Raw genomic sequence first — 26,487 nt, 5'->3', positions numbered from 1 at the left:
CAGGGAACATACTACCTCTGCGCTATTTTCCCCCACTGCGCAAGGACAAGGCCCCAAAGTATGGCTTGAAATCCACGTAGGCCGTTTCTCTTCCCGCTGACCCTGGTGAAGATCTGTTTTTGTGACAGGGTCTCTCAGTGAACTCAGGCTCCAGAGATTATCCTGGATTGGTGAGCTGAGGCTCAGGGGTCCTCCTGTCTCCTCCCAGCCCACCACCCAGGGCTGTGGGCACCACCATGGCTGGCATTTAATGTAAAGGCTGGGGACTGGAGCTCCTGTACCCATCTTTACCCACTCTACCCACTGAGCCATCTTCCTGCCCCTCTCTGACATGCCAGATATGGGGATCCAAGAGAAGGAAAAGAGACCTTTTGCTACAGGTCACACAGATTGCCTTCTAACCCTCTTTATAGTTGTAACAACAGTCCTGCCTGGAGCGCTGCAGGAAGCGGAAGCAGCCACCTACAGCCCCAGAAAAGGCGCTGCTGTCAGCTCCCCAGAAGCTAGGGCCTTGGAGGGCTGGAATCCTTGACACTAGGGGGCACTACGTGTCCCTGTAAAAGGCCGGAGGAGAGTACACCAATATGCAGAGGGCTTGCCTTGAAATTCCTGGAATAACTGCTATTATCCCACAAAGCTGTCTTGGCTTTATTCACCAACAAGAAAACCCAACATTCATAAAGTTTAAGAAAGAAAAACTTTGAATCAAGTATTATTTACAGAACAAAAGGAAAAACATTGGAGCAGTAAGCATGCGTGTGTGTCCGTCCGCCTGTAGCAGGTGCGGCCCTGGGCGCTATACGCCTGCTCTACAGCACTATGGGAAGTTAGAGCCCTGGATGGGTCTAGCTCACAGTAATTCAGATGTGGCCACGATTAGCCAGAGCTGGACCAAACCAGCAGCAGCATATTAGAGCGCCTGTGCCTGTGCCTGTGCCTGTGCCTGAGCCTGTGCCTGTGCCTGTGCCTGTGCCTGTGCCTGTGCCTGTGCCTGAGCCTGTGCCTGTGCCTGTGCCTGTGCCTGTGCCTGAGCATCCCACCTAATCCCCGACCTCTGGCAGTTCTTCACACAGCTGCAAGATGTGAAAGTATAAGGATTTATCATAATATGTTCAGTGTAAAAAGTAGATGCACTTTGCTATAGCTATTTAACACACACAGCACACACATGTACCCACACAGCACACACACACACATGCACACACACAACACACATGCATGCATGCACAAGTACACACATGCACACACACATGTACACAGCACAACACACATGCACACACACACAGCATCATAGTACTATGGGTCATGCTTACAACACTCTCTAAAAATGCTATTAGATACACACATAGAGAGACAGTAAATGAAGTTTTAAAACTAAACATAATCCAGATGTGGTGGTTCACACCTTTAAAGTCCCAGTACCTGGGAGACAGGAAAAGCAAGGATTTTTAAGGTCAGACTTGGCTGTATAGGAAGTCTGAGGCTAGACTCGGCTCTACAAGACTCTGTTTCAAATCATAAAAACAAAAAACAAAATTTTATACGCAACTAAATGTGGTAGTTTTCCTGAAAATTATGTTAATGTGCAATCCCACTGACCTTGAGGTCAGCAAAATACTAAACGTAAACACGAGAGCCTCAGCAGTGTCCTCCAAACACAGTGTGACCTCTGCCACTCACCCTGTGTTCAGCTGTACTTAAAATAACTGCAGTATTTTTGTTTCTGCTTTGACTTGAGCGTATATACCAAGGGCTGGTGAGGTCAGTGGGTGAGGGCTGTTTGTCTGGGTCTAGGCTGTGGGTGGAGTGAGTGTGGACAGCTCTGACCAGCCGCTAAGAGGCCCAGGTGCAGCCCTTACCTCGTGTTTTCCACCCCATCTGCCCGCAGAGGCCAGGGCTGCTTTCGCTGCTCAGTGAGGTAGCTGAGGCAAGGTTTTATTCCCTCAGCTGTTACTGGTTCAGGGAAACAGACATGGCTCGTGAGTGTGAACAGCATCACACAGTGGATAGGGCGTGAACACTACATAGCTGAGTGTCATAGAGGCGTGGAGAACTGCAGGCACCAAGGCACCGAATCACCAGCCCAGGATTCCCATGGCTTAAGCAGAGACCGGGAAAAGCAAGTTCAGAGCCACCTTCTGCCTCCACAAATGATGGCTGTACCAACACGCTACAGGAGACAGTCCTCCAAGGCAGGCCACAGAACAAGAGCAGGAGACCAGACTGTGCGCTCATCCCAGAGGCTGTGGGTCAGGTCAGGTCAGTGACTCCAAACTACCATTTAATTCACATATGACTCACGCACATATCTGTTGAGGAGGATTCTACGACTGTGCCGCTGTCTCATCCCCGAGTCTCAATGTTCTCAAACAGCATGTTCTGAATGAACGAACACATGCACGCACGCACACACACACACACACACACACACACACACACATGCACACACACACACACACATACACGCATGCACGCGCGCACGATTTAATCAAATCTCAGGAGCATCAGCAGAGGGCAGTATGGGAATCAGTGTCTATCTAGTCAGGACAGGCTGCTCAAGAGCAAGAGCTTGGCGGGAGTGGGGGCCCCAGGGTCTGGGGGAAGCACCCTGGTCAGGGGAGGGCTCCAGAGGGCCTTACATGCTTCACACCTGAGATGCTACGGTTCACCTGAGGGAAGACCAGTGGTGGCCATCCCTCCTCCACATCTGTGTAGGACGTACCCAGCGTCTTCACCATGTCTGGCTTCTGTCTGAGCATACCCCATGCTAAGGCTTTCACTGAAAAACAAGACAACAGCTGGAACTAAGTGGTGAGTCACCCATAGTCACACACAATCACACACACACACACACACACACACACACACACAGCAGTTACACACGTACACATCATACATGCACGCGCATGTGCACACACATACAAGACAGAAACAAAGAGAAAGGCCCCTGCTCCATAACCCTTTTCTACTGAGAGTGTTCAGTTGCAGACCTCCAGATCTTGGGTCATTTTGGTGGGAGCCTTTTGAGCAACTACTCTGACCAAAGCATTTGCAAGTAAGAAATCTCTGGTGGGCTCTGTGAGGACTTCCAACTCATGAGACCCCCTCCTCAGTGTCCACGCTGCACCCCGCTGCAAGTGCACATGCATGACACACAAATGTACATGGTCTCCTACACTTTCTGTTTTATGTGTATCATGATGAGCTGGTGGCAGAGTCACCTGGACGTCTATGGAAAGTCATTACTCCCATCATGCACCACATAGGCATGTTCAGAAAAGCAGTCTGTCACTGTGCCTCCCTCCCTTCCCCAATCTCAATGCCATCACCCTGAAAGCAACTTGCAACATTCTGCACTGCCTAAAACCATGCTCAGCCACACTATTTCAGTATAAGAGCCAGTTCCACGTGTCTGTAGAGACCAAGAGCACAGAGCATTCATTGCCTTTCTACACACTGACCATATCACCATGGCAACTCCACTGCCTAAGATGGTCCACCCCCAAACCCATCTGAAAGCATTGATTTTTCTCCATTAAAACGGTGGGGACCAGGTACCCACACCTCACATGTGGTGGGCTCACGTCTACGGCATAGGTTCAGCTACCAGAACTCCAAAGCTGTATCTGCTGGTTTCCTAGGTAACAGCCATTCATAAACTTTAGCCTCCATAATAGGAAAAGGCTGGGGCCACATGGAGAGATGAGGGTGAGTGTTCTTAGTGCCAGCCATGACAGCTGACCCCAGATGTAAGTGAAAGAAGCTCCCAGAGGACTCCAGCCCCAAATGCCACTTGACTGCAAAACTAGCAAGACAGTGAGTGCAGACTTGCTCTCTGCAAGGAGACAAACCATGGAGGGATCGCTGTGGCCGTGAGGAGTCCTTGCAGCCAGAGGTGTTCAGAACACCGTGGGACAGTGTCTGGCTTGCCAGGTTGTTCAGGCAGAAGGAGCCTTCCCGTGAGGTCATTCACCTGCCTATGAATGCTTATTGGCATTAGCTACGTGCTAAGCATTGGGCCAGGCTGTAAGGAAAGCTGTTCTAGTGAAAACTTACCTATCAGTCTGAGAGAAAATGTGTCAATATCATAGCAGCATTTAGACTCAAGGAAAAGGAGAGAGAAGTGACCGTCACTAACTCTTCCTGTTCTACTTCTATCCATCAATGGCACAGGGCCCCCAGGGTTACACCTTTATTGTCCTCAGTCCTCAGGGGTAGTAAACTCTTCCCACGGCGTCCACAGAGGCAGAGGTGCTGAGTGAGCAGCCGGAGAAGGCGTGATGACCCATTGCCCTATGGTATTATTTTATGGGAGGACTCCGAAGTAGACAGAGGGGCTGCCATTTTGTTCTCTGAAACACCAGGGACTCTCCTCCTCGACATGGTCTCCGAGGTTCCCACGGTGTGCTGGGGGCTCCACCGGGCAACTGGACTGTACTGAGATGTGTCTGAAGGAAGCTAGTGGTGGGCTCCAACCTCACTGTGAGCAAAGATCAGTGTTCAGCTACACACAGCAGGCCCCATCTCGTCAAACCTAGCAACAGTCAGATTCTGCCAGACCTCGAGGTTTCTTGGAAGAGGATTGCATTGCCTTTTGTTTCTCTTGAGCAAGTTTGTCGAGCTGCCCTAGAACTCCTGAACTCAAGCAGTCATCCTGCCTCGGACTCCCAAGCAGCCCCGAGCACGGATGCTTGCCGCCTCGAGGGCCCAGCTCAATGCCACACCGTCAAATGTCATCGTTGTTGGGAAGCACTGAGGCCCTGATTCCAGACAGGTAGTGGCCAGACACCTGATTCTCCCCTCTCAGGCTGAGCCAGGGGTTGAAATACTTGGTTCCACGTGACTCAGAGCTGCCTTCATGGGGACTGGAAAGCATTAGTGCGCCTCACACACCTCTCTCTTCCATGGAATGCCTGGACAGAGAACGCTTGCTATTTTATTATTTTCTTTAATAGCCAGAACGTGGGGAGGTTCACAAAGACAATTTTCAACCTTCTTTAGGTGACCTTTAACATAGGAGATTTTGCCTAATCTGTAAATTGGAGTTAAAAGTATTTCTATTACCTTTGGAGCAAGGAGCCCTTTGTCCCTAAAAGAGCGGAGACTATTAACAATGAGGCCGTGCATACACAACACTCCTTTGTCAGCTAGTGCAAACCAAAACCAGATGTGGAGCACCAGCCGCTACCTTGGAGTGACCCAGGGAGGCTCAGGCCAATCCAGCCGTTCTTAACAACTCAAAACTGCCACCCTTAAACCATCTCGGGGTTTTTTTTTTCCCTTGCTTACAAATGCAAACAAGAATTGACAGCCCACGTTGGAGTCTGTTTCTATCCGACCACATACAGATAGATCCTGTCTGATAAGCATGGTAACCGAGGCCCTTTCCAGGAAGCCACGCCACTGCCGCCTGATTGTGATGGGGTACAAGTAGTTATCACCTTTAATGAAGCAAGATTTAGAAGAAGTTATACTGAAAATCAGACGCCCTGGTCATGCCCTTTTCCCGGCGTTCTTTGGACTGTCAGACTGTGTATGAGTTAAGAAAACACTGGACGTCTCCCCGCAAGGTTCTAACGACTCTAGGAATGTGTCTCTGGCAATAAAACTGCTTAATTTGCAATAATTTTCCTGAATTTCAATGGAATAAATATAAGTAAAAGAGAAGAACCAATACATTCAGAAATGGCTCAAGATTTCCCAAATGAAGAAATCAATTAGGGGCCCGTTTTCACCACTTCATCAATAGCACATCTATTTACTATAATAAAATCAAAAGGAAGATTACATATTGAATATTACATGTTATCTTCAACATGTGTAAAATACAGACAGACACACATATAAACACTGCTTTCCTTTTTAAACTTTTATTATTAGAACACACATGGTATGGAAGCCAGAAGACAGCCCTGTGGACTTTTTTCTGCCCTTCTTCCCTTACCTGCATCCAGGGCTCAAACCTAGGCTGCACCACAAGCTCCCTCCCTTCCCAGGTGAACCGTTGTCTCACAAGCCACTGATTGGATTTTAATGACCACAAATACAGCAACTACACAGACAACAACCCATGCATGGGCTTCTTCTTCTTCCTGGACTGAAACTAGGTGTGTGTGTGTGTGTGTGTATAAGACATAGCCACATTATCCTATGTAGGTGTGTGTGTGTGTGTGTGTGTGTGTGTGTGTGTGTGTGTGTGTAAGACACAGCCATGTTATCCTATGTAGGGATGTGTGTGTGACACAGCCATGTTATCCTATGTAGGGGTGTGTGTGTGTGTGTGTGTGTGTGTGTGTGTGTGTGTGTGTGTGTGACACAGCCATGTTATCCTATATTGGTGTGTGTGTGTGTGTGTGTGTGTAAGACATAGCCATGTTATCCTATGTAGGGGTGTGTGTGTGACACAGCCATGTTATCCTATATTGGTGTGTGTGTGTGTGTGTGTGTGTGTGTGTGTGTGTGAAGATAACAGATAACAGGTAAGGCACAGCAGCCATATTATCCTAATCCATCAAATCAAGTGTGGGTAGTGAGGTAAAAGCCTGCCATGGTTTCCCATGTCTCTCAGAAATACTAATTCTACCGATCAGAACTGACCATAACTCTTTCCAGTCCATTGTGAGAGGTTCCACTCTCTCTCGCTGACACAGTGTTGTAAAATCAGGGAAAAAAATAAGCCTGTCCTTAGAACCGCCACAGACTTCTCAGCCTCGCCACACTCAGCATTTGCACACTTGGCTGTGGGGACGCTGCAGAGCACACCAACGCTGCAGCTTCTTGACATCTACTAACAGGACATCAGTCCTGCTCCCCCTGTTTCAGAGACACTGAAACAAAACTGTCTTTAGAGACTGCCACGTCTGCAGTTGAAGGCAAACCTGTCCTGGGGATATCCACAGGTAGAGGGTGATGTGGACTCAGACAGTGTCCCAGTACAATTGGTGTATGCTGGGAACTGAAAATGTGGTGGAGGTTGTGAAGGGGACAGATGTGGGGGTCCTGGGGGTAGATGCAAGAGGTGTGCGTGTGCAGGGGTGAGGGAGCGGGGAGGCAGGCATGGGAGATGGGGGACATGAGGGTGTGGGGCATGTGTGTATGGAGGGAGGGGTGTGAGGGTGGAGGGAGAGATGTGAAGGGGTTGTGGGTATAGAGATTGGGTGGGGGCGTAGATGTGTATGCAGGTGTGAGAGAGTGTGAAGAGGTGAGAATACTCTATGTGTACACACACACACACACACACACACACACACACACACACACACACCTGCCTGCTGCCACACCTTCATGCCATGATAGTGATGGGCTCTTCACCCTCTGGAACCATAAGCCCAAATAATCCCCTCATACTGTGCTGTAAGCTGCCTTGGCCATGGTTTATCCTAACAATAAAAAGCAGCTATTTTGCCTCCTGCGGACTTGAACGATAGCCAGGATGAACCTGCTGCTCCTGACGTTGCTTTTGTCACAACAACAAGAGAAACTGCAACAACAACCAGACGACATTAGCTCTTCCAGCAGGAGAGCCGCAAGCTTGAGGCCAGCCAGGACAACTCAGGGAGGCCCTGTCTCAAGGTTAAAAGCAAAACCAGAATTGGGAATATTGCTTATGCCCTGCGCTCAGTCTACAGTGTATGAAATGAGCAAATGCGAGGAATGTGGCAGATGAAAATGAGCTTTATAGAAAACATCTCAAGCTATGCTGCTTGAAAGTTTGTCATGTGTACAATGGCAAATCCCTGGAAATTCCCACTGCATCTTAGAGGTTGAGATCAGGAGACCAATGGCATCTTTTAAGTCAAGTGCTTGGGGAAAGTTTGGGATATGGTCAGCAGGTATTTGTAAATACAACTGGGAAAGTTGGGTATAATTCATATTTTAAGAAAATATATTACTAGATGAAATGCATAAGCTACTATCATCAATGTGATAACAGACACAACCTTACACTGTATTTTGTCTACTGACATATTCATTAAAACATATCCAGCTACCATATAAACTTTATGGAATACCAAATAACTATTAATAGAGCCGGAGACTTGTGTTTACTGAGACCTAGCTTATGAAACACACTATCGTAAACAGCAAATGAGACACATCAGTAGGACTCATGAAGCAGGACCCTCAGACTGCAGGGTAAGTGCCAGGATCAGTCAGCAGGACGGACTCGGAAGCCTTGGGCAAAGGATCTGATTCAACATGAAAGGAGCAAAGAAGCCCCAAGTGAGGCGGTCCCAGGAAGATCCACCAAGTGGGGCAGTACTGACATCTGCAGACGAGGGCTTGCTTCTGGATCAGGAGAACTCAAAGGAAGAGACGCATAGCAATTTGCCTGGAGAATGTTCTGCATCTGCAGCCACTGTTTGTGCTTTTACTCAAACAAACCTGATGCAGGAAATGAAAAACAGGAGGATGATCTTCTTAGTGGTCCGTGCTCAGAAGACAGGACGCAGCTGACCCCTCGCCCATGGGAAATGGTCTCAAAATCAAAAAGGTAGAAAAACACAAAGGAAAAAACAGGAAAATAAAATCTTTAGAAAATGAGTGTACATCAGAGAAGGTTAACATTGCCAAATCTGGGCCAGAGTGATGGTCCAGGGGATAACAGCCATTGGTGTGCAAGCCTGAGAATATGAGTTCAAATCCCCAGCACCCACATATGAGTGCACACATGCATGGCATGTGTACACACAACACACACACACACACACACACATACACACACACACACACACACGCACACACACATACACACACATACACACACATACACACACACATACACACACATACACACACATACCCACACACACACATGCACACACACACACATACACACACACACACACACACACGTGGTTGCTTTAAAAGATTATTTAGAAACCACTGTTGAATACAATTAAATAGTGAGGATTAAAATAATCAAAGTTGAAAATTGAAGAGGTTATGGCTATAGTCATTAACCAAATGTGCTAACTGGCAGCACATTTTATTCAACCCTCTATCTACAAATGCAAAAGAAATCACATTTTCATTTCCTTAGAGACATTTTCTCACTTATTAGCCCAGGCTGACCTGGAACTCACAATCCTGCCTTGGCCTCCCAAGAGGTAGAATTTTTGGGTGTTCATCACCACACCTGGCCTGGGTTTCTTAGAAAAGTAAGATTGACCTCCAGTAACTATGAATCTCCCTGCCCCCCCCCCTCTCTCTCTCACACACACACACACACACACACACACATTTTTAAAATCTCAGATTTTTCTTAATTTAAACACAGCTCAGCCTCTCTGGATCTCCTTCTTTGAGCCAGTAAACAGTCTGGAAAGTCTGCACTCCTCTAACTAGTAACGAGGTTGGATGACTTTAAATTGCTCTTAAAGGAATACGCCAACAAGAAACGGAGAAAAGAAAAAGCACTCTTTTATTTATTGGCAAATCCTAAAATCCAACTGCAAAACAACTGATGCCAACTTAGTCAACTCCTCCAAATAAGCGAAAAGGGAGTGAGTTTGACACAGAGACAGGGCCACAATAGCGCCACCATTTGGTTAGAAAGAAGTTGCAGGCCACCCTCACAGGTGAGTCATCCTGTGGCACGGAAAAGCAAGCCCAACACTGCCTAAAGCAGAAAATCTATTCTGTGACAAAACCGGGTTTAATCAAAGATGGGATGCTGCCTGAATCGGTGTACAGTAAATTGGCAAACAGACACTGGAAAGAAAATTCAAATAATTTGAAGCAAAAGAAGTGTAAGTAATAAAATTAATTATCTGCCTGTGATAACCTGCCTTGGGGGCTAGAGAGAAGGCTGGGGTGGGGGAGGGTCAAGCATGGAGGAATGCCTTGAGTGGGTGTAGCAGTTGTCAATAAAGAGCTGTTTTGCCAATCAACTGGGCAGAAGGACAGGAAGTGGAAGGCGGGGCTTCCAGGAAGAAGGGAGGGGAACAGGAGGAAGATGGTGGAGCAGGTGGAGGGGCAAGAAACTGATGAAGTAGAAGCCGCCCCGGGAGTTGTCAGACTGGCAAGGAGTTGGTTGATCTGTGGATTTTAAGAGTATCAGGATTAGAGTAGCTCAGATTCTGCCCAGCATAGTGCTTGCAGCTTAAAAACAAACCGTAGCCGCTGTGTCGGTCCTTTGGGAGCTAGCTGGTTAAAGAAAACTACTGCCTTAATAATTTACTGTGTTAATTAACGTAGGAAGAACAAAAGGCAATTCAACAGCCAAGAGCATGTACTACTCTTGCAAAGGACCTGGGTTCAGTTCCCAGCACCAAAGTTGCGCAGCTCACCACCATCTGTTAATTCCAGGCGTCTTAAGGCCTGCTCTGGCCTCTAGGAGCAGCTGCATTCATGCACGAATACCGCCACCTTAATAATACACCACACAATTTAAAAATAAATCTTTGAGAAAAGAAAAACGTGCTTTTTTTTTAAGCTTGATTTATTTGTGTGCGCTTACACCATTACGTGCATGAGGTCAGAGGGCAGCCTTCAGAGGTCGACTCCCTCCTTCCATCTTTTTGAGGAAGGGTCTCTCTTCCTGTTGCTGCTGCTGCAGGCCAGCTGAGCTGAGTGCTTCCAGATGATTCGCTTGCCTGTCTGTCACCTCCCTGCAGGAATCCGGTATTACAGATGTGCAGTGCTGCATCTGGCTTTTTACGCCTTTGCGTGGGCTCTGGAGACCTAAATCCTTTCATCAGCCTGGTGCAGTTAATGCCTTTCTCACCGTGTCATCCCTTTAGAGTATAAAATAATTATGCCCATAAAATTCAGATATCTCAGGCTGGTGGCTTGGTGAGATGAGGTTCTTGCCGTGCAAGCCTGACGGCCTGAATCAATACCTGGGACTCAACTGATGGAGGAAGAAAGCCAATCCCAACAACGAAGTTTCCTCTGACCTCTATGTGCATATGTACCTGCATTCACCCACATACAAATAATAATAATAATAATAATAATAATAATAATAATAATAATAATAAAAAATTAAATGAAAGATAAGTTTTAAAAACTCAAGAAACTCAAGTTGACAATTATCCTTCATATCAGCACAAACTCCCATTGTGTGAGATCATAATTTCTTCTTACTGGCAACATCTACAGATAAAAACATTCTAAAATGGAAATTTTCTATTATAGGAAAATTGTCTGAATTTGAACCCAGGATAGAATCAGTAATTTTTCTCTATATGTTCCCAGCAAATGACTGCACTGCCTGGAAAAAAATTGCTTTGAAGACACAGTGTAATCATGAGCTGCTTCAAATATACATTTTGGTAAAAATTAATAAAATTTAAAGGTATAAGATTTGTACCTTTATTCAAATGCAAGGAAAGATTTAAGTCTGAAGCAATGTATTTTTACAGAGTATGCATTTCCACTTTTCCTATCATCTATAAATTTATTAATAAGGTATTTTGATTTCCTAACACTGGAAAAGATAGAATTCATCAGAACCTCAAGAAGACACATCATAAATTCAAATCTGTGTGCCAATTCTATTCTCTTATTTACAATATGATAAATGGCTGTGCAAAATCACAACCAGTTAGTGGGTTTAAATTATATGCCGGTTCTGCCATTACTGCTCTACTGGCCAGGTTCAAAACACTCTATTTTTAATGAGCAGTGCACAGTGTGACCGGTATATGTGAAAATATTTCCTTCTGAGCAAGCAATTATCTGCATAACGGTTCATGATGCAACATGAAGACTGAACTCAAAAGAATTCCTGGTTATTTATCAAAGTTCAATGCAGGCCCCATCTCATAAATCAACTTCGTACGAGGCAAAGGCAAAAATACGTTCTTGTTTATTTCATTATTTTTCACACCGGTCTCGACTGGCTTTTGGCTTCTTGTGATGTGAAACCTGGGCAGCCCTGCTCCATCAATTCTTCTCAGACCACTAAGGGACCGAAACAGAGCAAGGCCCAAGCTCCACTAGCCAGCTTCCGTGGGCCTCACGCTGCCATCCCTGTGGACCAGCACACTCACGTCTCATGTGGCTCTGAAAGTGAAAATGTTTATAAAAGGAATCACGGGGCCCCCAGACTGGGGACAGCTCGACTGACAAGATGTACTGCTCTCACAGAGGACCCGTGTTCTGTCCCCAGCACCCTTGTCAAGTTGCTCACAACTGTCCCTAACTGTGGCCTCTGTGGAATGTGCTGCCTCCGGCCTCTGCAGGCCCCGTGCTCACTTGCACATATGCACACAGACACATAGTCAAAAATATAAAAAGAAAGCTTTGTGCCGGGCGTGGTGGTGCACGCCTTTAATCTCAGCACTCAGGAGGCAGAGGCAGGTGGATCGCTGTGAGTTCGAGGCCAGCCTGGTCTACAAAGCGAACCTAGGACAGCCAAGGCTACAGAGAGAAACCCTGTCTTGAAAGAAAGAAAGAAAGAAAGAAAGAAAGAAAGAAAGAAAGAAAGAAAGAAAAAGAAAGAGAAAGAAAGCTTTGTGTCTAGAAGGGGCCAGATCTCCACCTGACATCATTTTTATAAATGCCACTGAATCACACACATCCCGGCTCCCTCTCTGAATCCCACCCTTTGCCCCACAATCTAGAGTGCTTAAAATTCCAGGGTTGGGGCAGTGGGAAAACCGTGCCCCAAATCATGTGGACTCACACCCACATCCCATCTGCCTTCTGCATGGCTGCTTTCTGATCACAGGCGTTAAATGAGGTATCTCCAGCAGAGGAGCACATGTGGCGTCAGAAGGCAGGGCATTACAGACAGATCATGTGACCACGTGTGTCTGCGTAAGATCATCTCTCCTCTATTTCCTGTGAGGAGGAAGGCTGCCTGTCGGCTGTGGCTATGGCATTTCCTGTTCTAGTTTATCATGGGCTGGAAGTCACAGGGACACGCCTGATGACATGAGGCACTGCCAACCACATGATGCTATGAACATGGCTCAACACAAAAGTATACACTTGGTTAAAACACTGGCATTGTGTGCTTTTGTGTGTGCTTGGAGGTGTTTTTGCTTTAATTTTGTCGCATGGTTTAACTCGGGCAGGAACTTTGTAGATGAAGGTGTCCTGCTGCCATGCCAAATGCTGCACACGCCTGATGGTCAGTGCCCATCACCAGGCCATACCACAATTTGTTTTCCATTGCCATGATAAAACATTTTGATTAAACGCAGCCTGTAGGGTAAAGGGTGTGCTTCCTCACCCATTCCAGGTTTCAGTCAATAAATGAAGTCAAAGCAGGAACTCAATCAGGAACAAAACCATCGTAGACAACCCAGGGATTCCCGCCCATGGTGGCGCCGCCCACAGTGGGCTATGCACTCTCATCATTAGTCAACAGTCAGGACAGTTCCCCACAGACGTGACCACAGGCCTATCCCTCAGGTGAGATTTCTTCTACCCACGTGACTCTTGGGTGTGTCCAGATGACAAGAGAAACTAACCAAGCCTGGCTGGCGTCTTTCCTCCCATCGCACGGGTGAAGACTCTCGCTGCCAGGCCAAGCCCTTTGCTCAGAGTCAGAGAGGGAGGCGCCGAGCTGGAGCAGGAACCTGGATCCCTCGCACTGCTGGCTTGAGCTTCGTCCTTGAGCTGCAGACCCGAGCTCTGGTTCTCACCCTACGTGCCAGTGGAATTTTCAGGCCGACACTCATCACCAATGGGGAAAACACGTTGGGTTTCAGCCTGACTCGCTACTCGGTTTCCATGTTATTTCACATGAAAACAGTCAACAGCAGACGGGGCCAAGATCTGGTTTCAAAAAACATAATTTCAAAGGAGTTCACAAGGAAAGTTCCGCAGAGCCCAGCCATCACCATCAGGGCCTGAAGGTCTCTTGGATAGGTCTTCTCCCCTCAGGGCCCTCGGCCCCCTCAGGCTGCCCCTGGTCTTCATGTCTGGAGTCAAGGCTTGGCTTTCTTTAAGGGGTATTTTGTTTTGTAAACTTAGAAGCAGAGTGGTAAAATTATAAGAACTAATCCAATTTTCTTGCATTTATTTTATTTTATTTTTTAGTTCATACCTCTGAAAGTTGTATTTTGGATGGCGCCTTTCAAACCCCATCATTTCTCAGTCAAAGCTCTCTTTGGAAGCCCTGAGACCTGACCCAAGCTAGACCGTGACTTCGCCAGCCACAAAGCCCTGCCCGCTGGGAAGGGAGATGAAACGCACTGTTTGACTTGAACTCACCCTGAATCCTGGTGTCAAAAAATCAAGCTTGAATTGCCTTCATCAACTGCCAATACTATGAGTCTTTCTAGCTTGGATTTCTATAAACAGAGAATAAATTTAAATGTGACACAAAGTGGCAGCAGCGAGCCGACCACCAGACAGGGAAAAGTGATACAGCCATGGCTTGCTGGGAACACAGTCAACACACATCTCTGCCGATGCTCTCGGATGAGGAGGCTCCAGAGCTACCAAGGAGCCAGGCTCCCCCTCCCTGTAACTCACTGGGCCTCAGGTGGGTGCTGCTCTGCGTCAGTTAGAGGAGCAGGCCACTGGCTTCTGCTCTAGCTCAGTAGGGTGAGCTACATCCCTGAAAATTTAAAATAAAGTACGGGAAAGCTTATATGAAATACTATACGACTGAAAACCAGGAAGTCAGAGCTTTCCTTTCCTGAGGTGGACAGAAACTGTGTGACTATTTAAAGAGCAAACCGTGAGGGTTTCCTGATGCAGAAATGGTATATTTTATTTGGGAAAGATTCAAAAGCCTACGAGGAGAGGATGAGCTCTTGGTGGTGGAAGGCCAGCAGTGACCACTGGCACACCGCGGCACCAGAATCTTCCAGCCTCCGTGAACAATGCCTCCAACAGAAAATGCAGAATCAGGTCATACAGCAGGGAGACCACCGGCCACAAACCAAGAATGCGCCCCCTGGACTAAAGACATAGCTCAGTCCATGACATGCCAACCCTGCCTTCGACCCTCAAAAACCTTGGCTTTTAAAAAGGCTATCATATGATTAAAATCCCAGTGCTTGGAGACCAGCAGATCCTTTGAGCTCAGCTTGCTGTCCATCTAGCAGTGAGAGACCCTGTCTCAAAGAATGGCATGGACAGGAAGGACACCCAGATTGGTTTTTGTCCTGGAGAGAAGGGTGGGGGAGGGGGAAGGGGAGGGAGAGGGGAAAGGAGAGGGAGAGGGAGAGAGAGAGAATACAAAAAAGAGGGCACATTGTACAAAAATGCCATAGTGAACCTACTATTTAATATAATTAGCGTATGCTTTTAAAGGGTAAGAGTCACCCAGTGCTGACAGCAACATTGCATTAAGTGGCTCTCGCAAGGAATGAGGCTTCACACAGAACAGACAGCAGCTGTCATTATGCAAGACCAGAATATCCACTGTAGAAACAAGATGGGAACACAAGTGGGTGAGTAGAGATGGCCCAGATGGTTCTTGAGGCTCTTTCCTGCCACTGTGACATGCAGATCACACCCCATGCCCCCTGGGCCCCTCTACCACCTCTCTGGATTGGATCTCATGGTCCACATCTCTGCCATGAGTTCCAGGCACATGCAAAGCCAATGTCATGGCCCCTGGTTTTCTTTTCCCCTTACAGACTGACTCCTTCTGTGGCATCCGTACCCTGCAGCCCGGCAGGCATCTCTGGATAGCCACTGCTTCTCACTGCAACAGGAACAGTCTGAGCAAAGCTCCCTCCGCCTCCTGCCTCCTCCGATGTTCCTTCTTTCCTCTTGGAAAGGAAAGTGAGACACAGGTCTCCCCCACCAGTCACCCCCAATCCCCACTCTCAACTTACACCCAGTATCTTACTGGCTTTACCTCCTAAAAGCCATCGCTTGACCTCAGCCATGTAGCTCTCTCTCCTCCACGAGGACGGGAGCATTCATGAAGGTAGTTAAATCCACCCAGGGTGCATTGCTATCAATCCTCTGCAATTGCCAAAGGGGGAGGAAAGCAAGCTAAGGTCCCGGAGTCTGTCTGTCAGTCCTTCCTCTGATCCCACCTGTGCTGGGTAGTTTTATGTCAACTTGATACAAGCTAAAGTCTTCTAAGAGGAGTAAGCCTCAGCTAAGAAAGAAATTGCCTCCATAAGATTGGGTTGTAGGCAGGCCTAAAATAATCTTGCTTAATTAGTGATTGATGGGCAAGGGCTCTGCCCATTGTGGGCGGGGCCATCCCTGGGCTGCTGGTCCTGGAGTCTATAAGAAAGCAGACTGAGCAAGCCATGAGGGGCAAGCCAGGAAGCAGCACCCTCCACGGCCTCTGCATCAGCTCCTGGCTCCTGGTTCCTGCCCTGACATCCTTCAATAATAAACTATGACACAGAAGTACAAGCCGAATAAATCCTTTCCTCCCCAACTTGCTTTTGGTCGTGGTGTTTCATCAAAGCAATATAAGGCCCGACTATAAGACAGCATCTTGGGTTGGGAAGCAACTCAGGGAACTACCCATAAGACAAGCAAGCCACTGGGGATCCAAGCAAAGCCATGCATTTACTCATTTCAGGAAAATGAGATGACAACACATTGAGGGCTCCTGTTCTGAACATAAGCTTCACGCTGTTTGGTTATGTGAGGGAAGGTAGCTATAAGGTGGGTGCAGATCCTAAGGGAGAGAATGCAGCGACACTTGGAGTTGAGGCGTAGGCAGCTGCCTGGTGTGCTCCCTTATAAGCACAGATGCCGACGGAAGGGTCCCTAGGAAGGAACTCTTCTCCCTCTGGGGTGTGGCTGGAGGGCAGAGGAGTTAGAGGAGTGGCAGAAAGCAGACAGCCCAGAGATGAACCAAACCCCTTGGAAACAGAGACCCAGGGCCACACCGCTTAGGAAAGAACTGTCAGTTTCCCGTCTCCGCTAACAACTCCCACCCATCTCATCCTCACTAGCCCTGGTAAGTCTATATCTAGGATTGGATCTAGACTAATTAGATGTTTCTAGAAACTGCCTGAGGGAAATGAAGGTTGAGCATGCATGAGTCCACATCATGTCTTGAAGGGAAGAGGCGCCCATGAGACAGGAGAATAGCCACAGATAAAGTTCACTCCAATCTTGGTGATGTGAAAACGTTAACCTCCAAGACCCTTTATGCGTTCACATGTGACTGCGCGTGCCCTAATTAAATATGAAGTCTAAAGTATCCACCGCACATTCACTTTGCCATAAGCACATGTTCACTTTGAAAGTAGGAAAGACGAGACGTAGTATGAAAACACGATTAAGGGCGGTGGAGCTCAGAGGGAAACTGCTCTCCCATCCTCGGGTGCGGCTGGAGCAAATAAACCATGGGTGAAGCTAACTCCTTGGAGACGGAAGCCAGAGCCAGGCAGCGCGCCTAGGAAAAATGTCAGCTCAGTTCCGCACGCCGCAGAGAGAAGGGGCTCGCTCAATGACCCGTGTTCCCAAGTGAGAGGCTCCGGGTTCCCTCCCAGTGCTTTGGGGTTTGTTATTTTTCATTTGGAGACAGGGTCTCATATAGCCTAGACTGACCTGAAACTCGCCATGTAGCCATTGAATTCCTAATCCTCCTGCCTCCACCTCTTAGCACTAGTGTTCCATCAAGCCTGCTAGGGCTCACGCCCAAGACCTCAGGCATGCAGGGCAAGCACTCTACCAAATGCACTATGTCCCCAGGCTTCCAGTTAAAAAAAAATAGATGAAAGTCTAAAATGAAGTGGCAAAAAGGAGAAATTATGCTGAGTCGACAAAAGCATCTGAAGATTATTTGGGGGGGGGGTAAAAATTAAGAGGATCTCAGCTCCAGAAACCGTAAGGAAAAAAAAATGGTCACAGAAAATTGTCGCCGTCTACCATTTCATAAGGAAATGTTGAGCTGATTCCCGACCTCTGACCCAAGAGTGACCTCTTGGAGATCAGAGGTCATGAGGAATGTCTATAAGGAGCCAGAAACATGGCCTACTCAATACTGGCCCTTGGTGAGAGTTAAGGTCACAATAGAGGGCAACTTTGTCAGGGGAACATTCCAGATGGACTATAGATGAGAAAACAGCATAGCCCTTGGGAGGCACCAGTGTTCAAAGTGTGGCCTGTGCCAGCAGCAGAGGCTCTGGGTGTTTGCGGGGAAACTGGGGCCACACAGGCGTCCCTGACTAGTGAGGACTGCCAAGGACTGGGGTCCGTGTGTAACGCGCTCTCCAGTGTGGAATCCTCTCAGCAGGTGAGTTCCTACAGCGTGAGGCATGGAGAACACCTGGTGGACACTGAGGGATGACTGCCTCAGCAACCCCTAAATGGTTTCTGCAAACAGCAGTTTCCAGTACAGGAAACCGGCGGCAGCGATGACACCCAGCATAGGCCAGCTGCGGAGTGTGGACAAAGGTGTGGCTGGGAGGGACCCACTGCGCTCGCTGCACCTTCTCACTAATTGGACTCCCCATTCCTGTCCCCCAGAGAGAGAGAAGGCGGAACTTCCCAGCAGGGTAAGATCTGTCAGGGACAGAAGGTGGCTGCGCGTCCTGAGTGCCCTCCCCCCAAAGCTATGAGGCCAACAGTTCCTAGACAACCACCATCGAGAATCTTTACTGTGACAAAGACACACTAAGTGTGCGGTGCTGTCCTAACCACGCAGGGAGCCTCACACAGCATGGACCTCCAGACCCAGTCCTAACACTTTAATTCACATATTTTTAATTATGCATTATAATGGGTACATATCATGACATTTTCATACATGTATGTACATTTCAACCATATTCACCTCACCGTGTGTGCCTTCCACAGCAGTTAACCTCATTTCTCGTGCCAGCCAGTCCCCTACTTTTATTTTCACATCATGTATGTGTCTGCATGTGTGTGTGAAAGTGTGTGCACGTGTGTGCATGTATATGTACACATGTGTGTATGCATGCATGAGTGTGCACGTGTACATGTATGTGTGCATATGTGTGCGTGTATGTGTGTATGTGTGTGAGTGTGTGAGTGTGCGCACGGGCGTGTGAGTGTGTGTGACTGAGCTTCACTAGGGTTGTTTAAAGGAGCATCTGTTTATAGCAACCCATGCACCTCATCAGTGACACCTGCTCCTGGTCCACTCCTTCCAGGGCTGTAGGAAGAATCCGGGTACCCACCCATCCCGGGCCTTCCCTCCTTTGAGCACAGTGTCTGCCTCACCTTCGTCCTATAGGTTTCTGCCTCCAACTATGTCCTTTATAGAGACCTCAGCCATCCTGGATCAGGGCCCACCCCGCCACATCTGCAATACCCCAGCTCCAAAGGATGTCACATTCTGAGGTTCTTGGAAATTAGAACATCCGAGTGAAAAGTTTAGGGGGACACACTGAACCGATCGCAGTGTTTATTATTATATACTGGGGTGCTGTAGAAGTCCTTCATAATAATGACTATTGATTGGGATTTGGTGTAATTAATACATAAATATTATTCCCAACAATATCTGGCAAACTTTTGGCTTAGAGTATCTTGCCCCTTTAACTTTAAATGCTGTCACCGTAGCTGACTGCGAGCCTAGATCTGTTCAGACAGAAAATGAAAGAAAAGGTCACTGTCAATTTTCCGAGTGGACTTCTCAGACCTGCAGCTCAGTTTTGCAAACAGCCACACATGGCATTGTCCACCCTACAGTGGCATCGTCTGTGTTTTCATTTTAAAACGCAGCCCCACACCACTCGGATTCTGGCTGAGTTTCCCTGTAGACACACAAAGGTTTGCTTTGCCATTTTACCAGCTGCTTGGAGACCTCTTGCTCATTCAAGTCAGAGTTATTCCCCAAAGGCTTCTCCAAATCCTGGCCTAGTACACTCTGACCTCTGTTTCTGTGGTGAAGCATGTTCTACCTACAATGTGTACACACACACACACACACACACACACACACACACGCACATGCGCACACACACACACACACGCACACGCACACACACGTGCCCATGCAACTTTTACCCCCACCTCCTTTAACTGTTAACTCAATGTCAGTTTACCTAGGAAACCTTGAAAACTACTTTGTATGACGTTAAAACTCCACTCCTTCCCAGAACGCACCTCTCTTTTTGCTCTCTGATTTTTTTCCCTCCATCTCACACCACGCACACAGATTCTTAGTTACCCCAGCGATGGCTCCCTCTGCTCGATGCAGGCTCTCGGAAGCAGGCATTTGTTTGGCTGTTTCACCCACAGCCTCACATAGCCAAGAGCATGGCAGGGCTTAGACCTCCTCTTTCAGAGCAGAAAATTAATTCTCCCTCACCATCCCGAGACTCAGAACAAAGATCTTTTTAAACGTCTCCAACTACATAGGAAAGAGAACGTAGGAAGAACACTAAGTCATGGGCTACAGGCATGTAAAGCTTCTGTGTCACATGATAAGCTAACAGTCTGATGACGTACCAGCACGTGCACCCTCACACAGTGCACCCTAAGGCCTTGCATGTCTGCCCGTAAGGCACCTGATGCCAGCCATTCGGAAATCCGGAACTACCTTCTGCCCCAACCAACAGGGCGGACCTGGAGTCTACTTCCAGTCACTGAAGCCAACACCCTTCCACTACCTTCCATTCAAATCACTCCCCAGGATTATTTCCGAGGAGTCAGAGGCCTTCTATTTGTTTAATTTGTTTGATTGAGGTCCTATCAATTAGCGAAAGAGGTTCTAAGCTCTAAATTGAAAAAAAAAATCTGTCTTTCTTCAGCTTAACAAATGACTCAGCTGTCACATAAACAGAAACGCCTAAGTCACAATAAAGGCCTTTGCTTCTCTCTCCCAGAGAGGAGCCAGCGTCTCCAGCCAGCACTCCGATCTCGGTTCCGGGATCAACACTGAAGTCTTGAGTTGCTTCATGCCTGTCACTACCTCAGAATGGGCGACTTGTGGGATATTACTAAGAAGCCCGTTGTGACTGAAAGTCTTAGTGAATTGTTCAGCAACCTTGTTTTGCCGCTTGCTATATGTATATACACATACAGAAATGCCCTAGATTAATGAACTCACCCATTGTTCCCTGGTGTAACGGAATCCCCTTCGCTCCCGCACTTACACAGGAGCAAGCATGATGTGAGCTCTGGCCTGACTATGGGCTCCTAGGTACCTGCAGGACACCGACAACTTATAAGATATTCTCACAGGAAATGTTCTGGAGGTAGTGATGCAACAGCATAAACTATTGTCTTGGAGTGAGAGGGCCTCTGGCAGCACCTGAGACACGACCCTGACTGACTATGATGCTCACTTTTGTAACTCTCTAAACAAAGACAGACTTCTACCTCTATGGGATGCCGAACTATCCAAGCCATTTTCATTTTAAGTGGCAAGTTAAACCAAGTGAGAGGGCTATTGCTGAAAGCTATTCTTTCTATTTCTGTGAACTGTGTGTATTTGTGTGTGTGTGTGTGTGTGTGTGTGTGTGTGTGTGTGTGTGCGCACGCGTGGACATGGTAGCTGCAGGTCAGCCTCAGCTACCATTCTTCAGATGCTGTCCACCTGGTTTTTTGGAGGCAAGGTCCCTCACCGGTTTGAAACTCACCCTGTAAGCTAGGCTGGCTGACCAGCAAGCCCCAAGGACCCACCTGTCTCTGTCTCCTGACACTGGGGTTGCAGGTGTGTGCCGGTGATGCCCTGAGCTTTCCTGTGGACTCTTGGGGCGGGGTCAGGTCACTGTGCCTGTACAGCAGCCACAATGGCTGGCTGCACCATCACTCCGGCCTCCCGGAACAAGCGTTCATATACCTATACTTCCAAAATTCCAGTGACATTTTCCAGCAAAGAGTCTCCCATTCAGGAAATATAGCTGATAGGGCATCAGTGGACCCCTGAGCTCCAGAGGTGACTCTGGGTGAGCCCTTGGCAGCTTCAGCCACTGTCATTAAACACACAAAATAGTGTTTAGTTTTAGCTGTTGTCTTATCAGCACTGAGTGAAAAATAACAGTATTGCTTTAAGTGATACAGGATGCTGAGAGAGGGAGAATCTGGTTCTCTCTAGGGATGAACCTCCTGCAGGGCTCCCTACCCCTAAACCCAGGCCAATATGGTCATGGAGGAGGCAGGCAGTAGGTGTTCTCTCTCTCTCTCTTCCCCCACCATCTCTCTCTCTCTCTCTCTGTCTCTGTCTCTCTCTCTATCTCTGTCTCTCTCTCTCTGTGAGCATAACAATAATTAAAGAAGAAAATATTATGAGTTTGAGAGAAACTATGGGAGGAGTTAGAGGGGACACAGAGGAGTTGAAATGATATAAATACAGTACTAATGTATGAAATTCCCAACAGCATGCTTAATTTTTTTTAAGTGTCTGGCCATGGGAGAAGGGCCAAAATGAAATCTTTTAAGATAGTCCTATTATGTAGTCCAGGCTGGCTTTGAACTTGCGGTCCTCTAAGCTCACCCTCCTGAGTGCTGGGATCACAGGCCTGGCCAGCACTCTCTATAACTGTGGTGGGGGCAGAAAATGGGATCGGCGTTGGTCTCTCTCCAACAAAGACAAGCAGAGCAGGTTTCTGGGTGCCCGGTGCTCTGCTCACACCTGGGGCCGCCAGTAAAGGAAGCGCTTGCTGTCCCACATCTGGTGACCGCTGGAGTAAGAGTAAGAATAAAGAGGGGTAAGGGGAGTAAGGCGCGTCACGCACAGCACCCCTTCCCCCTGCCATGGAGATAACCAGAAACAGCTCTAATAGAAGAGCAGCCAGATTGTTTTGTGAGGTAAGCTGCGCACGTGATGTCAGCTCACGTAGGGCCACACGTCTTTCCAGGGATAACCCCCAACTCCTCACCGGGATCATGGAAAGAACAAAGTCACTTAAAGAAAACTTGGTTGCTCCTTGACATTTGGGAGACAGGAACTCCACCTTCCAGGTTTGCACAAAGTAGCTTCTGGGTGAGCGGCTCTCCTACGACACACACATCCGCAGCTGCTGGGAAGCACTGTACATGGTTCGCTTGACACGGGGTTTCCTGGAGCCCAGGCTGGCCTTGAACTTGAGTGTAGACAAGGATGGCCTTGAATTCCTAATTCTCCTCACATCTACCTCCCCAGTGCTGGGACTACGTGCCAGGTTCATGCCGGGCCAGGAGTCAAACCTAAGACTTTGTGCATGCTCTGCAAGCACCCTGGCAACGGAGCCACGTCGGCGGCCCCAGGAAGGCATTAAATACAGATTTAAAAAACAGCTCACTTGGGAAATGTAAGTTTTAATTGCGTAATAAAGCTGCATTGGATCTGCTGAGGAAATAGCTGTTTTCTATGGAGGACCAGGACAAACAAGTCTCAAGCGATTAAAAGTCATGTTCTTGTGGTTGTCTTTGTAAAATCTGCAAATTTGAATTCAGTTTAAAAAAAAAAAAAACAGGGCACAGAGACAAAGCTGGGATGGACAGAGATGGAGGGAAGTGTTTGTGCAGCTCTACAGCTGAGAGACAATGTGAAAGTGCATGTTTCCAATTACCTACCAGGACTCTGCACCCCTCCAGAGGCACACAGACAGCATGCTAACCAGAGTTGAGGAGAGAGCTGCACAGTCTGTCTCTTCAGGGAAACAACTGCTTGGTGGTTCTGGTCCCTTCCAGGGGAAGCATGAGTAAAGAAGAATTATTATTATTAGCTGACCTCGCTCCTGCTCTTCACACAAAGCCTGCTTGTGCTGGCGTAACGGTTCACACTTAAAATTTTCTCAACGCTCTCCAGGAGGTCAGGGGTCGGCCAGGCCGTCTGAAATACGGCATCCCATTATTCATAGGCGCAGAGGACCAGCAGCGACTATCTGGCTCGGAGAGGGTTTCAGCAGACAGACGGTGATGACGGTCAGTGGTGCTGATTTCTGGCTTCAAGTGAGCTTCGAATATACGTGCCAGGCTTGTCCGCATGTAAGAACAGAAACAGCAGAGATGGGGAATCCAGTCAGGGGGAATGGTCTGTGGGGCCTCTCTTTCTACCTCTGAAGAGTAACGGCCCAGGGTGAGAGGCAAGGTTGCTTCATAACAAGGAAAGATGGCTTCCGAGCCTCGGAGAGACTCCAGCAGCTTCCATTTGGGAACAGAGGAGTCTTTCCTGAGGAACACGGAATAGGGAGGCACGTGTGGGAGTGGTGAGGGTGGAGGGGACATTTGGGGAACCAGAGTAGAGGGAAAAGCAAAGGGCACAACTTGAGGTCTCATTCCTTGATGGCCATGTTCTTCAGCACTAAGGTCTAATCCCCCGTGCCTCCCAATGCCATTGACTCAAGAGACTGCGGGGGCTCCAGAAAAATCACCCAGGCGTGCTCACAATGAGTCGTGAGGGAACCAGATTCAAGGGAAGATAGAGACGCCAAATCATAAAAGTATGCCCACTGACCCAATCAGCCACCAACGTTCTACCAGGTGGTAGCAGGACTTAGCAATAACGAATCCACACTGACCCACCTGGGGCTGAGGAGATGGCCAACATTAAAGTGCCTCTTGGACAGGAGGATGCGAGTTCCATCCCCAGTGCCTACCTCAAGCAGCCAGGTACAGCAGTATACGCCTGAAATCCCAGAGCTGGGGAGCCCAGAGGAGCATCCCTCAGGCTTGCTGGCCAGCCAAGCTAGATGGGCAAGCACCAGGCTTGCTGAGACTCCCAGGTAAAAAATCTAAGACATGCACACGCACACACACATACACACACACACACACACACACACACACACACGCACACGCACACACACACACACACACACACACACACTAAATAATGCACCACGCCGAGACTTCCAACTTCCAAGTAATAGGATATACAACACAAAGGACTTATTAGAGTCCAGGACTAACCCAAAGCAGAGTCCTAGTGCCCATATTTCTGAAAGCATTTCTAAGGAAGATACACAAGAGCCCGCCTCAGTAGCTGGAACTGAGGTGAGCCTCCACCAGGCCAGAGGAGCAGCTAACCTTGGACACACACACTGGCCCTCTCCCAGGACTCTGCTTCCACATGTGCATCCAAAGATGCCAGCGCACTTAGAACACATCTCTTTTCATTTCGGCTCCTTTGTGTCAGCCTTAGAGAAGCTTCACATAAAATGATCAAAGATGTTTTCCCTGGTTCTTCCAAGCCTATGTCCCAGCAACGGGGCTTCAATGCCTTTCTGTGAATCCTCTAAAAATGAGAGTTTCAAAGATGTCTGGCAACAGAACACTGTGCCTCACAGCTATAATATTTTTAAAAGGCATTCAGTTTAAATTAATATATTTGGCCAGACAACTGTATTAAAATTCTTGTTATTTTTTCTCTTATAATGGTAGCCTGTGGTATGACTAGTCTTCTTCAAAAAAAATCTGTGCAGTTATTGGTTCTCTGTTGCCTGGGGTACATCATGTGTTTTTCATTTGAGTGGGCTACACTGCAATACCTCATTAAAGCAAACACGCGGCTAAACGAAAGTCTTCTTACCATGCCACAAAGGGCGTAAACGAACTCAGAAGGTTCCAGAGGCTCATAACTCACTGTAAAGCACTCTTGTACCAGCTGCTCAACTGATACTTAACTCTGCTGGGTGATGTCACAGAACCCATGCTCTTAAAACAGCCAGCCTTTGGAAAGTCATGCAATAAAGCAGTTACTGTGTAAACAGAGCTATTTTTCCTACACAGTAAACAGTCCTCATCCCAACACACACACACACACACACACACACACACACACACACGCAATCACACACACAGACATATACATACATACATATATGCGCACGCAGGCAGGCAGGCAGACAGACAGACAGACAGACAGACAGAGCAAACATTCCAGTTACACTTCTACCACAGCAAAGACTGCCGCCCTTCCAGCCTGCCTCTCTCTTGCTGGACAGCTCCTTCCCACAAACCTTTCCGAGGAGGTACCTGCCCTGCCCCAGAATATCCACAACCAGCCCCTGGACCTCTCACTGGGAGTACCAGCCTCTCTGAGGGACAGTGCGTGACTGCACTACCAAGTCCTGCAAGGATATGAGTACCAGCAAGGAAGTATCCACCAAGGGAAACTGCCATCTCCTGACTTTCCAATTCAACAGCAGGTTTAAATATTCTGCCCTGTTGAATTCACTTGAAATTCTCCATCTCCTGTGCTGGCCATATGCAGACTCATCCTTTTTCTAAGAGAGGCACAGATGAAACACTACAACATTTCACCTGGAAAAGGCACTTCCTGTTAGATCTGCCTAGCATCAACTAAAAATCGTTATTTCTTTTTAAAAACATTTTATTAATTTATTCATACTACATCTCAATAGTTATCCCATCCTTTGTATCCTCCCATTCTTCCCTCCCTCCCACTTCCCCCTACTCCCCTCCCCTATGACTGTGACTGAGGGGGACCTCCTCCCCCTGTATATGCTCATAGGGTATCAAGTCTCTTCTTGGTAGCCTGCTATCCTTCCTCTGAGTGCCATCAGGCCTCCCCGTCCAGGGGACGTGGTCAAATATGGGGCACCAGAGTACGTGTGAAAGTCATACCCCACTCTCCAATCAACTGTGGGGAATGTCCTGTCCATTGGCTAGATCTGGGTGGGGGTTCAAAATTTACTGCACATATTGTCCTTGGTTGGTGCCACAGTTTGA

General features: G+C 47.8%; 1 protein-coding gene across 4 annotated transcripts in view; it reads right to left on the bottom strand.

Moving 5' to 3' along the window:
• The window catches only part of ERG (ETS transcription factor ERG), a 212,837-nt gene that overhangs the window by 106,175 nt on the left and 80,175 nt on the right, over positions 1-26,487 (bottom strand). The gene's annotated exons all lie outside the window — the stretch shown is intronic.

Source organism: Acomys minous, assembly GCF_964271855.1.
Source record: "Acomys minous genome assembly, chromosome: 11".
NCBI lineage: Eukaryota > Metazoa > Chordata > Mammalia > Rodentia > Muridae > Acomys > Acomys minous.
Note: the sequence above shows the minus strand (reverse complement) of the source record. Positions and strands in the feature narration are given on the sequence as shown.